This window comes from Triturus cristatus, chromosome 2_2 (assembly GCF_964204655.1).
Source record: "Triturus cristatus chromosome 2_2, aTriCri1.1, whole genome shotgun sequence".
In the NCBI taxonomy this organism is placed as follows: domain Eukaryota; kingdom Metazoa; phylum Chordata; class Amphibia; order Caudata; family Salamandridae; genus Triturus; species Triturus cristatus.
This window is the reverse complement of record NC_140582.1, coordinates 335,661,550-335,677,281: the sequence shown is the minus strand read 5'-3', so window position 1 is coordinate 335,677,281 and position 15,732 is coordinate 335,661,550. Positions and strand designations below refer to the sequence as shown.

Below are 15,732 nucleotides of genomic sequence, written 5' to 3'. Positions count from 1 at the left end.
ATCAATGAAGCTGTCGTTTGTTACCATGTCGAGTATGACCCCCATGCAGGACTTTTGCATGCTGGGACTTGTAGTACTGCCTTTAACTCTCCATCTATGGCCCACGCCTCTATACAAGTAAGGTACTATTGGTAAAAAATAAAATCCCTGTGTTGGTGAAGGAGTCACGCATCACATAGCGGAAATTGGCAAATAAACATCTTATGCTATCCTTTAATCGCATCGTGTATGCAAAGTTTTGGAATAAAAGGTGTGTTCCTTTTATTTCTACCTTGTAGACAGCACACATACTCCTGAACTGAGGAAGTCTCCCCTAGGAGTCAACAACATCACTGTGCCTCATTCAGAGGACAATTGTTATAATATAAATATTTGCCCTGGTGCTTTTTAGGCAGGACCCAGCGTTTTCGTGAGAAGCCCCCACCGCCGCCGTCACATGTTGGGGTTGCCGATTACCAGGGCTGCCTAGTCTTGATTCCTCCTCAGGCCTCTTTCTTCCACATCCTAGACTTTCTCTCTCTCTTCAGCTGACTATTGCGGGGTCTTTTTCATCCCGCGTTATCCCTCGGTACTCGCTTCACCGACTTTACAAGGATGGACTGCAAGCAGGCCCCGCTGGCTGTCAAGCTGCTGCCCTGAGCTGCACACAGGCGTCTACAGCACACGCATTCGCCCACTGAGCAGTACTACCCAGTGTCTTGTCACCACCCAACTTTGAGGTGATTGTCTGTGGGTGGGGGGGAGGGGGTGGTAGAGGGGGGCATGCGTGAAACGACGTCAGCGTCAAGTTTTCATCCCACGAAACATTACTTGATCACAGCGTTATCCATTGATTTCCAGGCGGCGGGGGGTCGCAAAGAGAGAGATTTTAATCTAATGAGTTTTTTCCTCAAAACCACGATAAAAACAATCCCGTTTTGGAAAAACTGATTTTAAAGAATCTAGTACATAATTTATATAATGTATTTAACACATGAAAAATGTCGAATTAGCCTGATACCTGTTGTCGGGGAATTGATCGATTTAGCAAAATCTGAAGTAAAATAACCCTTGTTACAGTGACGTCATTTTGTGAAGAGTACATTTGAAGATTTGTATTTTTATGTACAGCGAACTTAATCCAAGGGCATTTGAGCACTTTCCACGAGCGCCAGCCACGGTCATTTGTTTTGTTTGTATGCACGGGGAGATTTGGTGTGTTGCCCGGAATCAGAGTATGTTGAGTCGGCGCCGAGACTCGAACCTGAATTCCTAGCTCCAAGTCGGCAGCTCTGGCTATTCACTTGTGCGAGACTTTGGCAGACTGGAGGCTCTCTGAGGGAGACAAGGGGCTGCCTGCGAGACATCTCGGGGCGGGCAGGGGTTACTCTAGCTGAGTCAGGGGCTCTCTGGGGAGATCGGGGCCACCTGAGGAGACCGGCCCCCTCCCCACCCCGGAAACCGGGCCACCCTCTGGCGACCAGGGCTCCTGGTGAGAGCACATGGAGAGGCAAAGGCACAGATGAGAGATATGTAAGGACACGGGCAAAGGAATGACACACAGGAGTGATATGTGAGGGCACAGGGGGAGCAAAGATACAGATGAGTGATATGTAAGGGCACAGGGAGAGCAAAGACACATAAACTGAATAAGCAACTACCTATGTTATATGAAATCTCTTTATTAATGGAATAACTGCACTTTCACAATTGCTTTATTAACCTTCCTGCTTTCTCAAATTTGCTTGAAAATGCACCATTTGTCCACTCTTTTTTGAAAATTTTCTGTGGTGCATTAGGGCAATAATTGTACGCCCTACCACTTTCAAATGTCACCAGCCGCCCCTGCTTGCTCTGTAGTCTCTGTCAATGAATCCCAGGCTGTCTCTCTTTAGACCGAGGTGCTGTCACTTGTGGTTCCAGGTCCTTCACAGACCTGTGGAACCAGCTCTGTGGGAGACAGGGAGGAGTTGGTATGATGAAATGTGCCCTACACAAGGACACCCCTGAGAGGTGTTTATTGTCTGTAACTTCCGGGATTTCCTAACTTTGTAAACAGAGATAGTAAGTGGAGCTCCCTGCACGGCTCAGGACGGACGCGCCTCCAGCCCCCCAAAAGAGATGGAACTTCCTGTTCGGATTTTCAAAGGTTATTATAGGGAATTAAAGTGGGATCTTCATCTCCCAAATTGCTACCCTTCCGTTTCTGAGATATGACGTCATAGGTTTCTAATGAGAAATGATTTCCTTTGACCGTTTAAAGTCTATTATTTTTAAGAATACATTCCAACCATGGAAAGCACAGAAGAAATATCGTTTTTTTAGTTATTCCTTATAAAAAGTATGTATGATTCCCTTTATTATTAGTGACGCTGGCGAGAATTATTTGAAGAGGGTTCGAATGTGTGAATGAGACTCTTCTTTTGTAAACTTAAATCTCAGGTATATTCTTAGAGAGATGCTAAGAACTGTAGGCAGAGTCATATAGAGACAGAGATAAATAAATGCGTACAAACACATACGCACTCACGTAGATAAATGACAAATGTAAATAAAATTATTAAACGGGTGTTTACATGAACTGTTTACTATGTTGGATTCAAATGTGTGAATGTAAATTTTTTATTGTAAATACAAATGGATGTCATTAAATTCACACATGCGCAGATGTATAGGCATGCAGGAAAAGATACAGATATGCCTCGAGACCCTCACTGGTGTTTTGCCGCGCTTTACAAATCCCTTAAATTGATCTGCGCGCGCTCACAAACAATCTTAATATCACGGTTACTAACTAGTATGATCACAGTTCCTCCTCCATTTTAGGAAACCAAGTGAGGGCGACACTGACACTTTGGATCAGCCGGGGGTGTCTTCCTTGGATATCCCACGGGACCCTCTCTCTGGCCTTTCCCAGAGAATGACACCTGGCTCTGGCCACACCTGCCCCTTTTAGTGACGTCACTCCACACAGGGCTCCCCTGCGGGGATCTCAAGCGCCTCTTCAGCCTATATAACCTCTGTCAGGAGAGACACAGCATCAGCCAACACCAGGAGCTCACCTGCCCCTGCCTGTCAGCACCAGAGAGAGCGAGGCAGAGCGAAGGACTGTCCCAGGACAGAGACAAAAGAGACCCCTCTCAGGTCGACAGAGATAGACTGCGGGGCACAGGAGGTCCATTTCGAAAGACAGAAACTGATTGCAGAGACAGGGAAAGCTTCTCCCAGGACAGAGGCAGACACCAGTGCGGAACATGCTTCAATGCGCCTTCCAGGTGAGCCCCTGCTACAGGCATCAGGTTTTGGCCCCTCTAATGGCTGCATTTGTATATTTTTCGTCTGCTTGGGGGGCATACTTTATTTCCCTTCTCCACTTAGGTTGGTTGAAAGCATTTCTCTCGATCTCGCTATTCATGTATTGTTTTTATAGAGGGATATCTTTTAAAATACAACAGACGGTGCATTCACTTATTAGATAATGTATAATGTGGCTATGTTACTGCCTTCATTTGTTGATTCGTTTCTTTCATCTTGGCGTTCTCATGCTTTTTATGTACTTTTTATATTCTCATACTTCTTAATAAGTTTTTTCGTTTTTGAATATATGTTTGTGAATAAAAGGAGAGCGCCTTTTATTCCTTCCTTGCCTTGTGTTTTAATATAGCCAGGTCTGAGACCATTCGTCGTGTGTTTCTGTGATGTTCATAATATGGACGTCTCTGTCTCCCGTGATCACTGAAGAAGCATCCTGGGTAGTTAAGGTCTGTGAGAAGATGTTCACCAATTGGGGCTTTTATCATGCGGGATATTTCTCAGAAATGCGACAGTAATATTTAAAGCGCCTTCGGGTTGTGCTGCAGTCCTGTTGTTTGTAGCGCTGTCGCTGTTAACAAGCACAGCCCGTGAAGCACAAACTGCTCGTTAAAATGCAGTATTAGCAACAGCAGATTGCACTGAAAGGAGTTTGGGACTTTATTGTAAGTATTTGTTTCCCAAAGTGGCTGTAATAATGCACAACGTACACCACGTAAACAGTGTTTGACAATAACCAGAGGTTCTCGAGGCATCCCTGAAGGGGAATTGTTCAAACAACAATTTATTTTAGCCGATCAGAAAACTGTGCCCATATAGATACGGGGTCCCGGATGGCATGCTTGATACTGCTTGCACCAGAACAGAGACTACCTGTTGTATGTGGTAAGGCGCTGGCATCATACGACAGGCTGCTGGCATCACAGGCCAAAAGATTGCCATCATCTGTCATAGTGCTGCGATCAGATGTGTGCCAGCTTAAGGTGCTGGCATAATACGCCAGGATGGTTCCTGTAATGCCAGGGTACTTGCATCATATGTCAGTGTGCTGACTTCTTATGCCAAGGTGCTGGCATCATTTATCAGAGTCCTCCCTGGGTGCTGCTGCTGTTGGTCTCCCCCTGTGATGGAGTGGTTGTGGTGCCAGTGCTGCAGCTCATGTGCCAGTCTATGGCTGTTTATATTCCATGCTCTTCCTGCTGATATGCCAGGCAATGTGCCATGCTGGGACAGCTCACGTTCCAACCTTGAATTGCTTATATGCCAGGCTGAGACTGCCCATGGACCAGGCTGAAGTTACTCCCTTGCCAGTCTTGGATTGCAGTTTGACAGATTGCAATTGGTAGCTGTGAAAACCCTAAAATCTCTCCTCTGTTATTTCCCCTTCTCTGTCCTCTTCCCCTTCTCGACTCTGGTGCCTTGTGTTCTTCTCTTTTATCCCTATCCACTCCCTTCCATTTCTGTGTACAATGAAACAACTCGGCTAATTATGCTTTCTCCCTTCTTTCAGAAACCACGCGCCATCCTCAGACTGTCCAGACAGGTGCACACAGCAGCGGTGGAAGGTAAGTGTTTGGTGCATGCACTACCCTTGGTCTGAGGTCACGCTGATTCTTTTCTGTCCAGTTACTGGTTCTGATGTCCGATCCCCTGGTCTGAGACCGCTCTCTATATATTGGTCCCAGTTACTGGTTCTGGTGGAACTCTCCCTGTTATGATGCCGCTTTGTATACCCTAGGCCGTTACTTGTTCTGATGCCACTCTTCTCGTGCCCGGATCGCTCTGTATCCCATGGGCCCAGTTACAGGTTCTGGTGTCACTCACCCTGACTTGGGTCTCTTATGCCATGGTCCCAGTTTCTGGTTTTGGAGCTGCTAGCACTGGTTTGAGTTTGCTATCAGTTTAGAACTCCAAGAGCCCTGGGTAAAGATTGTCCCATATAAACAACATCTGGTTCTGGCCCAGATCAGCTGGATTTGTGTCTGATGCCATCCCAGAATGCTTATAGTTCTGATCCTGTCTCTTCTCTTTATTCAGCGCTGGAGGGGAGCCCCCTGGAGAAGGCGGTCACTAGCAGCTTTGCTTCCTTCATACATGGAGTCCAGACAGATCACCTGTCCCAAACTGTGCGGCACCGAAGCAAGCGTATGATCCTGGACAGCATCGGCGTTGGACTGGTGGGAAGCACGACCCATGTGTTCAACATCGCCCTGGGATACTGCCAGGTAAGAGGAGACATTGAACACACTAAACATCATACCATGCAAAATACAACAATTAAAAACCCTTTTTCGGCCAAGAGTGTGACTGTATCCCCGTGATCCTGCCATGTAAAAGGCTACAGTCACCACAGCGTGGAACACACCGAAGAACACTAATGTAAAATCCATCCATTAAAGCCCTCTATTCCAGTAATGGACACCATCTACCTTTGATCCAGCCTGGGACATGGGCCAAAGCAAGCCCACCATTCGCCCCCCAGCATATAAAAACCTACTATGCCATAATGTCTTTAAACCATATGAGTTAAAATTCAGTATTACCATGAGATTTTACCTGGTTATCCAAATCTTGGATCTTACCAAGCAACACACCATGAACCCCTCACCCATTACATATCCTTCTAGAACAACAGTGTGACCATCTCACAGGAATAACAGATAAGAGAGAAAGACAAAGTCACAAAATCCACCATGATTTACTCATGCACCATGAAATACTCATCCACTAATCACACCCCAGGCTGCCTTCAGATGTTAAGCCGTTAACTATGGACTATGGTACCTAAATAAACATTGCAACCTCTGATCCACTGTACAACTGTCCTTCAGAAACACTACATCTACTCACAGAGACTCCTTACCTGCTCCTGCATTTCTTCTAATACACACCACAACGTATGAGGTTGAATCATCCTGTGTTTAGAGTTGAATAACCCACATCCCCACAAGCTCTGTTGTTCCACCACTGTCGATTTCTAACTTAATTCTTTCTCCAACAGGACATGTACTCCTTGTCTGCCATCAGCTCTGTGTACGGAAGGAAAGGATTGAGACTCCCACCTACGCTGGCTGCATATGTCAATGGAGTAGCGGTAAGGATTTTGAAAGCTGTCAATCACTTTATCAATCAATCATAGACTAAGAGCTATGAGTTTGTAAGAATTTTACCTAAATTCTGTCTCCGCCAATGTAAAATCCTGTCTGTTTCCACTTCTGTAAAGAGTCTGTATTGGGCAATGGCACAGTCACTCAACCAAATCTTAGAATATGAATCCTACACTTTTGTAAATTGTTTCCACAGGTCGATGACACAATCTCTCTGCTTAACATCACATCCTGACCTACCCTTCTTTAAAGACCTTCTAATCCTCTACTTCTCTTCTAACAGAGTCACTCCATGGACTTCGATGACACTTGGCACCCTGCCACTCACCCGTCAGGTGCTGTGCTGCCGGCTCTAATGGCTGCCACACAGATGTTGCCCATGGGTTTCCGACCCAGTGGCGCAGACTTCCTGTTGGCATTCAACGTGGGCATCGAGGTGCAAGGAAGACTCATGCGTTTCTCCAATGAAGCCAGAAATATCCCTAAAAGGTTTGTATGATGCGCACAAAGGGCAGAAATATCCTATGGCCAACAAATGATGCCCATAGGGGGCTCCAGTATCTCCCGAGCGTGGTTATGATGCTGAAAGAGGGTAGAAATATTCAATGTTCTAAATGTGAGATCCATAAAGAGAGGGAATGTTATGATGCATGTCTGACGGGGGCAAAGGGCAGAAATATCTGCAAGAGGAATCTGTGATTCAAACAAAATCATTTATGTGGTAGCACACAGTACAATGTAAACATGGTAACATTTATTTTTCTGTTCACTGTAACTAGATTATTTGTTTGTGTCAAAGGCTTGATTAGATCCTAGCATTTTTTCTGTTTCCTCATTCTGCATGATAGCATTACTGTCTGACAGGCTTTAAGTATAGTTCTGTAATTCACACTTATTGTTAGCATTACCCCTCTTTTAAATCTGTTTTAGTATGATCATTATTCGATGTCTGACACAGATCTTTGTGTTTCCTTCAGGTTCCACCCTCCTTCAGTTGTTGGCACTATGGGCAGTGCTGCTGCTACAGCAAAACTCCTTTCATTGAATGCAGAACAATGTGCCCATGCTCATTGCTGCCTCTCTGGCAGGAGCACCTATGGCCAATGCTGCAACTCTTGCCAAGCCTCTCCATATTGGCAATGCGACCCGCTTTGGGATGGAAGCAGCACTTCTGGCTGCCCGTGGGATGGAAGCCAACCCACTTATCTTGGACGATGTGCCCGGCTGCTCTGGGTTCAGTGCTTTCTATGGTGACTACCAGCCCTCGTCGCTGGCAATGCCAGATCAAGATTACAGCTTTCTCTTGGAGAAGCAAGACATCGCCTTCAAGAGGTTCCCAGCTCACTTGGGCATGCACTGGGTGGCAGACGCTGCCATCTCAGTCAGAAACCGAGTCACCAATATAATGGGCTCCTTTAACCCTGCTTCCATCTGCACTGTTCTTCTGAGGGTCCCAGTCTCCAAGTATATCAACAGGCCCTTCCCAGAGTCTGAGCACGAGGCGCGACACTCCTTCCAGTTCAACGCCTGCACTGCCCTCCTCGATGGAGAGATGGGCATTTCTTCCTTCAGTGAGGACAGCCTTAGGAGACCAGACCTCATCAACCTTTTAAAGAAGGTGGTAGTGGAGCACCCTGAAGACAATGTTGCTAACTTTGACAAGATGTATGGAGAAGTAGCTCTGCTCCTGGAGAGTGGAGAGATCGTGACCGGCAGATGTGACACCTTCTATGGACACTGGAGGAAGCCCCTCAGCCAAGAATCACTCCAAGAGAAGTTCCTCTCCAATGCTGCCCATGTGCTCCACCAAGACCAGGCACAAGCAATTATTGAGGTGGTGAAGGAGATAGAAAGCCTTGCAGACTGTTCACAACTGGCATCATCCCTGCAGTAAACGTGTTCAATCAAAATTAATTCCTCTCACAAAGTGGGAGTAAAACTTTAAATGAACCACCAGGTGCAATTGTTAACTAGTTTTACACAATATTAAAAATCGACCCAAGGAGAGGGACGTTACAAATTTCTTCCGTAAAACGACGAGCGTCAATTATGTCCTCTCCTTTCATGAAAGGTGCTGTTATGTCTCACAGTACAGTGAGGTCCCCTTTTAACCTAATACAAATACAGAAGCATCTGGTTGGCCAGAAGCAATAGGATTAAGTTTCCTAGTAACTCTTCAGTACCTTGTAATGACTGTAAAATGCAATTTGTATTTATTGTTATTTATTATTTGTTTATTTATTGTTTAACAAAATGTGACCTCATCTCACGGGAATACCACTTCTTTTTCCAACGAAGTGATTATCCCCTAGTGGCCAAAGATAGGACGAGCTGGATCTTCAATATTGCTCTTGTACTGAATTCTCCCTGTGCCGCGCTCTCTTCTGTGTACTTTTCTAAAAACACTGCACAAAATAGGTCACTGCAAAGACTTTCTATTTCAATCTCTCATGTTCGTCAGTGAAACGTATTTTGTGCTTTCTGTGGTTATTTAATTTTGAATAAAGTCTCTGAATTTATTGTACAGTGATTGTAATTTTTGATGTGTAAAGCTGCTGACATTTTAAGATGCTACCTTACAAGGTGGCCACGGCTTGGTGGCAGTGAGACTCGATTCTCTCACATACGGACCTTACATATGAAACTCTCCTTTTCAGCTGTTGCTCAACATGCTAGCCCTCCTACTAGAGTTTCACAACCTTCCCTGTTTTTAGGAACTTCCCTTACATGGGCAACTACTCATATAACAGCCGGAATATACATATTTCAACAAGTACCAAAGTTGATACGATCATGGCACAAATTTTAAATGATTAACTTTTTCGGATTTTGCCATTCAGTTTGCACCACTGTGGAAGTTCTCAATCCCGAGTGCTCACAAACTGGTGCCATGTGTGCTGGGGCATATTGTTAACCAAACATGTGGGAAATACACAGAAAATCATACATTTTGCCAACCTGTTCTGTGACCCACTCCACTCAATCACACGTACTGACCAATATTTAGAATCACCATATAGTAAACCTACTGATGACGAAGAGAGGTGGGAGGTGGGGCTTTTTGATCCTCTCCTACATGCATTCGTGTTGGGATTGCCCTTTGTGCTGTACGTAATTTCAAATCTCTATTGAGCTTTGTCGGGGAAATATAGGCACAGTTTGAATGCTAAACTGAATGTGATTCTAGTCAGACAAACATAAGTCCTCCTGTATGCGGATGATTTGTTCATTTATTTGTAACAAGTCAGCATCTCTAATAAAACTTTACCTTAAGAAGCATAAAATCCTGGGTATTGGATTTACAGGTGGAGGCATTTGGAGATGAGTACTCTTTGGTGTTTTTAGTTCATTGTGAATCGACTCATAATTATTGGAGACCTTCTCAAGCTTTGTATTAAATACTTTAGTTTTAAAATATATGGATATTTGATATGGACTGATGGTGCAACTATATCCTTACTGCCTCCTATAACAAAGGTTTGTTTTATGTATTCTTCAGGCCATGTGTTTGCCGCTGACAATTTGACAATGACACTGGGTCTGTTTAGTCAAATCTTGAGTAGATAATGCGTGCTAGTTTGCAAGCACATCCACATTCCAAGACCAGAATCTTTCACGTGCTACACTGAAAGGAATCAGCCAGTGGATGGTTGTGGAAGCGAGACTGACGTTGTCCAATAGGCAGATTGAGGCGGGCAGAGAGAATGGCAACTCACGTTGACAGCTCACTGTAATCAGACATGTCTCCTTCTAGTTTGCCCAGGTGTGCATGTGTACACAACTGTCGTGTGGGCAGCTGATCCAGTGGGAGGAGGATTAAGCCAGTGAAGGACTTGTACCCACTTCAGTGTAGATGATTATATCCGATGCTCAGGGCTACTCCTTCATGTTGATTAGTATATACATATGATAGAAGACTGCACCATGACATGTTTATCAGTAGTTCTTGATTGCACATAGCTGGCATTCCCTCCACGGTGAGTCACTAGCATGGCGATGATGCTTTACATGCAGGGTTGATGTTGGTAAATGGCATAGTAGTGGGCATCATGGTATTATCAGCATGAGGGTCAGTTATGACTAGCAGAGCCCTGGCACTCTGAGAGCACCCCAGTCTAGCTGAGCATCAGCGCTCATCCCTAGTAGGCCCGAGATTTGACCACAACTCTCGCTGCACAACAGGATGCCTGGCCTATTGGGCACCATGAGAGTATTCCAGTCGTTAAGGTCCAAGTACTCTCTCTAAATAATGCCTCATTCTTGTATATTTGAGGTACGACGTGGCTCGGGGTTTGGACCTTCCTTGCCTCTCTTATTATTAATTGTAGAAGAAGTTGAATATGTCCTCCTTTTTTATTTTTTAAAGATGCTCTTGGTTAATTTGTTTTTTTGAATCCAGTATGCGAAGAGACACATTGTATCCTGTTTCATTTGCGGTATTGCTTTTTAATTCTCAGATCATGATGTACATCATATCTCATAGTATCTTGAACAACTTGATAATTTTTGACTGTCGACATGTGTTTTGCCCCCTATTGGCCCTTTGGCCTGGGGCTTTCTCGAGGCTCATAAAAATATTTAGTATATCTTATTCTCTTCTGCTGGGCGTCTTCTTTTGTCCTTCTTCGTAGTGTGCAGGAATCTGCCTTCTCGGTTCAGGGCTGCCTCCTAAATACTCTATTTAAGGGGGTCTCGAGGTCAGTAGCCAATGGGCTACTGACCTTAGGGTAACTACACCCTTGGTGTGCTCACCCCACATGGGGAAGTGGGCACAATCCCTAACACTGATTGGAGAGTGCCTGCCATCTGCAAGATGGCGGGCACTGAAGAGTGGGCTTCACCTCGCCTCCCTCACCTAAGGAGTGGGGTTGGCAGAGGTGGGCACACCTTCTGGGCTGCTCTAATTTTTCCCGCCTGTCCTCTCGCCATAAAGGGGGTAAGACAGGAAGGGGGCCCGCTCCTGATAGCAGGAGAGGTGGGGGTCACGTTACGAAGGCAGCAAGGCCTTTGAAGCTCCCCTGCCACAGATGGCTCTTCCTGACCTGTCCGAGGTGTGACCTCCTCTGCCTAGGACAGGCTTTGTTTCTCGGCCCAGGGAGTGAAGGCTCCCACCCCAGAGGTCCAGAAACATGTATTGTGGTGGCAGGCTGGTGTTTACCAGTAAGGGAACCCACAAGAAGCTGGTTGTTTTTCAGGGGGCATCTCTAAGAGGCCCTCAAGTGCATGGTATAATGAATCACACACTGGCATCAGTGTGGGTTTATTATACTGAGAAGTTTGCTACCAAACTTCCCAGAATTCAGCAAAATCCATTATGGTGCTGTCACTGTGGAGTTCGTAATGACAGACTCCCAGACCACATTTATGGCTTTACTGCATTCACAATGTCCAATAATGGACTCAGACACTGTTGGGGTACAGTCTCATACAACTGTACCCTCACCAGTGGCGATTTATAAAAGTTTTTGAAAAAAACGGAAGAAAAATGTGATGAATTGGACAAACTAATTATGGTTAAACAAAGCTTGAAATAAATAAAAGATTGAAGAGTAATGGATTCTTCTACAGTTTTTCTGCTGTGCGACGTGCATTTGGAGCTGAGTGCATGCTCCATTTGCTTATGGCACAGGCCGAACGGAGTTAAGTAAATAAATAAAATGAATTACATTGACATTTGGCGATGCAGCACGCGCAATGTAATTCGTTTTATTTATTTATTTATTTACTTAACTCCGTATGCCGGAGTTTACTACCCCCCACCACCACCACGCAGCACTCCCTCGAGGAGCAGCCACTGCTTAGTACCCATGGTACCTTTTACAAGGGACCTACATGTGGCCAGAGAGGTGCCAATTGGGTGTACAAAGGTACAGTTTTGGGAAAGAACACATGCCCTGGGAACCTCATTGGCAGCGACCCAGGGCACATCAAGTCAAAGTGCATCAGAAATCTGGCAAAAAGTGGGGGGGTTACTGCAACAAAAACCCACTTTATTCCAGAAGCCCCCCCTCCCAGCCCAACGGCCAGGAGACTCAGCCAAACCTGGAATTTTTAACTTAGCTGGGGCAAGTCCCAGGGTACACACAGAGGTTACCCGCAGCTTGAGTAACCCCACCATGATCCACAGGGTTAGGGGGCCTAACTTGATTTTTGGCAGGGGGCTATACCACCATGCCAAGTACAGTACTGCCATAAAGGCTAACACCCAGCAGAGGCCACTGACAGCTGTCAGTGCCCAGAACCACACCTTTATTTCTTCACTGGTAGGTGAAGTGGCTACCTTACAGGCTTCTTTGGGTTTTCGTGGACAGTCTGCTGTTTTAGGGTAGGGGGAAACTACACTTTGTAGGGTACACCCTTCTTCCACCCTCTGTTCTGTCAGCTGAGGAGCCACCAACTCAGGCTGGACTGTTGCCTGACTAGTCAGGTATTTTTGTAGGCTAGTGAGGACTTCACCAGTGCGAATTTTGGAGTTTTCCCTTACTGGGATAGAATCTCCCTGGCCCACTGGAACTGTGGCTAACAGTTGTCCACCTTCCCTGCACTGTCTCTTCTTTTTCTATGGGGGCTTATCTGCACTAACTGCAGGGTCAGCCCTCCCAGGATTCTTGGGTGAGGACTGCCTTGGACCAGTACACTAATTTGGCTCAGACCAACCTCTGAGTGGTCATTCCCAAGGAGGCAATCAAGGGGAAGGTCTTTATTGACTACCACCTTTCTCCAGCTGAGGGACCTAGCTATTTCTAGGGGTACTACAGCCACAGGCCTGATGTGATCTCCCCTGGGATAGCCCTTACTGTTTTTGTATCCACCGGGACATACTGGTTTGAGAGTACCAACATGTCATACACCACAGTGTGGGTGGCACATGTATCTCTCAGATAAGTGGCTGGGGTCCCATTCACCAGTAGGTAGTAGAAGTGTCTACTCCCCTCTGAAATCTCCAATTCACCTTTTGGATCATTTTCCAGTTGAAGGCTTGGAGGACTTCTTCATCTGAGGAACCACCCTCAAAGGCTACACTGGCAACCTCCGGAGCTACACTAGTGGCTCTGTTTTTAGGACAGCTAGAGTCCTTGGTGTGGTGTCCTGTCTTTTTACAGTTGTTACACCATACCTTGTTGGTATCCCAACTCTAACCTTGGTACCCAGTTTTAGATTGTGAGGTGTCTTTGGGTCCATCCTCCTGGACATGTTTTTGGGGGGTTACCTGGGATACCTTACTTTCATCTTTAAGATGCTCACTGTCTTTTCTCTGGGGAGGTTTTGTAACCCCTTTCTGTTGGCCACCCCCAGTGGATGTCCTGTTCACCCTTGTCTTGACCCAGTGGTCCGTCTTCTTTCCCAATTCTTGGGGAGAAATTGGACCTAGATCTACCAGATACTGATGCAACTTTTCATCAGTGCAATTACTTAATATGTGTTCTTTCATAAACAAACTATAAAGACCATCATAATCTTACACTTTACATCCAGTCAACCAGCCACCTGGTGTTTTCATTGACTAGTCTAAAGATTCCACCCAGGGCTGACTCTGGGTTTTCTGAGCCCCCTTGCATCTAATTCTATACTCCCCAGTAGTGAGTCCAAATCCTAATCAGGGTGCCCTTCATGAGTTTTTAGCACTCTGATTCTTCCCTACTAAGGGTCAGAAGTCTGTCTCTGCACGTACTAGAGAACAGTCCCCAAAGGAGTGCTCCCCAGTGAGACCTCGTCACCTTTCTGGCTTCACAAGCCCTCTTAAAGGCTGTGAATCACTTGGTGATGTCATTACCATCCTCAAATTTGGGGAAAGTCCCTTTAGGGATTTTGGGATCATAAGATTGCTCTCTGTCCCTATTTATTAAGTTGCCTCCACAATTGATGGGGGCTAAGCCCATCTCTGGTCTTTCTTTTTCTAGAGTGAGGAGTCTGGTCTCTAGGTCTAATCTTCTGGTAAATCTCACTAAGAGGTTAGTCTCTTCATCGAGGCTGTCCTCAATGGTCTCAGAAGTACCTGACCCACCTGTGTGGGATCTAGGTGTTGTGAGAAGTATTCTTGAAGTCAGGGGCACAGGGACCCTGTCCTCCCAAGGAAGTGAGGGGGATTGGAAGTTATTCGCATCCCCTCCTCCTTCTTCCCCATCTGAGAAGTCCTCACCTTGCTCAGAGGAGTGGTCTTTAGCATACCCTGCCAATATCTCCTGGAGCTTTTGTTTGGAGGAATGGGACCCCATAGCAATTTTTTTGAGTTTACATAGAGATCTTAACACCCTATATTCTAAATGGAGGTAAAGGGTGAGGTCGAGCTCCTCAACCATGTTCTCTATGTCCTTTGGCATGTTTTCACTAACAGTTGGGTTCTTGTTAAGAGACATTCTAAAAATTCTAAACCCTCTTACCCCTAACTATGGTTAGTTTCTATTTTTCTAAAACATTCTAGCTGGACTTAAACAAGGCCCTAGCAAGACTTTTAGTAATTTGAAAAAAATTGTCAATTCAAAAAAATCTGAATTCTAAAGACAATTTAGGAGTTCTGGTGTGTGATCAGGTGTTGACTAAGTCAGTCCAACAAATGCAAAGTTGTAGACCCCATCGCTGATCCACCAATGTACAAAGCTGGTTCTGTATATACTATACCATAGTAAGGTATAGTGTGCAGAGAGTCTAGGAGATCCCCAAAGGCTTAAAGAGGTTAAAGTAGATAATACCTTACTCTCTATTTATGGTAGTGTGGGCAAAAAGTAAGGCTTTATTAGAGGGCAGTGTTAAGCTTTTATTGTACACACTCAGGCAAGAAGTGATGTCACACACTCAAAGACGGAACTCAGACCAATTGTTTGTATCAAAAAATATTTCTCTGTTGTATTTTTATTTGTACAACCGAGCCGGACTTGCAACAGGTAAATATGATTGTACTTTTCAAAACAGATTGTTAAAAAGCAAGCTCAATGAAGAATTACTTTTTTACAGGTTTGTAAAATGTGCAAATATAGTTGTAATTAATTGGATTACTTTAGATTACTTTTCAGGATTACTTTGTCATGATTACTTTTTCTTCACAGTGTGATATGCCTAGATATCACACTGGGACATTTCCTGGATAAAAGGTAAGTAAGTCAGTTTTTCTCAAAACACAGTTTCTTAGGTTTCACACAATTCTCAACTCCAAACCTTTTCCACAGAAAAATAATCAATGCAGTCCTATGGAAAAAAAATCAGGTTATCGGTTTAAAGGTGAGTAATCAGTCTTGTGAGTTTGAGTTTCTGATGTTAGAACCAGGGTCTCCCCAGGGTCAAGGATGCACTCAAAGGGCACCCTCAGCTGCACTGGTGTGACCGGGTGCAGAGTGCT

At 45.1% G+C, this 15,732-nt stretch overlaps 1 pseudogene across 1 annotated transcript; it reads left to right on the top strand.

Moving 5' to 3' along the window:
- Positions 1-2,970: 2,970 nt before the first annotated feature.
- Positions 2,971-8,874, top strand: LOC146862234 (cis-aconitate decarboxylase-like; annotated as a pseudogene). Its single transcript, XR_014978398.1, has 6 exons — positions 2,971-3,254; positions 4,802-4,856; positions 5,329-5,516; positions 6,293-6,385; positions 6,682-6,887; positions 7,376-8,874. The product of XR_014978398.1 is annotated as a cis-aconitate decarboxylase-like (transcript).
- The last annotated feature ends 6,858 nt before the right edge of the window (positions 8,875-15,732 follow it).